Source organism: Salmo trutta, chromosome 35, assembly GCF_901001165.1.
Source record: "Salmo trutta chromosome 35, fSalTru1.1, whole genome shotgun sequence".
In the NCBI taxonomy this organism is placed as follows: Eukaryota; Metazoa; Chordata; class Actinopteri; order Salmoniformes; family Salmonidae; genus Salmo; species Salmo trutta.
Window position 1 is genome coordinate 22,950,939 of NC_042991.1, and position 1,325 is coordinate 22,952,263.

The following is a 1,325-nucleotide window of genomic DNA, read 5'->3' on the forward strand; positions in this document are numbered from 1 at the left end:
ATGAATGTGAGATGTGGCTAGAAAATGTACATCAATCCAGTGATGGAAGGTGTTGCTGAACTCTTAATTATCTTATTATCCAATCTAGAAAATCAAGAACATTGAAATACTTTTTAATTAAAAACAAGCAGTTTTTCAATCTCCTCGGTTAATTCATGGGATAATTAACAAAGTGCAACTATAATACAGTATTTGAATTTAAAAAATGTAACCATGCATAATGTAATTCATTTACAACTAATACTCTCTAGTTAATGTTTAAGTGTATAGTAATAATTCATGTGACAATAATGTACATTTCTTTTATTTCAGATATGATTCTTTCAACCACAAGCATGAAACCAGGAATCAGTCTCAGCAAGACTGATATTGTTGAGGATATACATCTATGTTTTGAATCAGTGAATGGGTCTTGCAAAAGATCAATCTTTCCTGAAGCAATACAAGTATTACTCTATCTCCTCCTTGGCTCAATGTCTGTTCTCACAGTGTGTGGCAACCTTCTTGTAATTATCTCCATAATTCACTTCAAATAGCTCCACACCCCAACCAACCAACTACCTCATCCTCTCTCTGGCTGTGTCAGACCTACTCTTAGGGGTATTAGTGATGCCTCCCAGCATGGTATATTTAGTGGAAAGCTGCTGGTATTTTGGAGATTTATTCTGTAAAATCCACAGCAGCACTGATGTTATGTTGTGCAGTGCATCCATTCTTAATTTGTCTTTTATTTATATTGAGCGATATTATGCAGTGTGTCGCCCTCTCCATTATAGAACTAAAATAACTGCTCATGTTGTTGTGATTATGATGGTACTCACCTGGACTGTTCCTGCCACAGTAGGGTTTGGTACAGCATTTCTGGAGCTCAATATGTGGGGCATTGAGGAGTTTTACTATCAATATGTTGACTGTTGTTGGAGATTTTCCAGTACTTTGGGGATTTTCTAGTATCTATACTGTTTTCTTAGAAGTAGTAAGCAGAATCAATATAGGGTTAACTATTAGACACATGTAAGCAGAATGTAAGCAGAATCCATGTGAATGTACAAAGCTGAGTCAATACAGGCTTAACTGTTCTGGTCATGCGTGGTCTTGTGAAGGCCATTGGACAGGCACATTGGTTAACCTCTCTGGGAAATGTGGGACGCTAGCGTCCCACCCGCGGGACACACTATTCAACAGCCAGTGAAATAGCAGGGCGCCAAATTCAAAACAACAAAAATCTCATAATTCAAATTTCTCAAACATACAACTATTTTACACCATTTTAAAGATGAACTTATTGTTAATCCAACCATATTGTCCAATTTCAATAAGGCTTT

At 36.6% G+C, this 1,325-nt stretch overlaps 1 pseudogene; it reads left to right on the forward strand.

Moving 5' to 3' along the window:
• The first annotated feature begins 335 nt into the window (after positions 1-335).
• Positions 336-1,072, forward strand: LOC115174365 (trace amine-associated receptor 1-like; annotated as a pseudogene).
• The last annotated feature ends 253 nt before the right edge of the window (positions 1,073-1,325 follow it).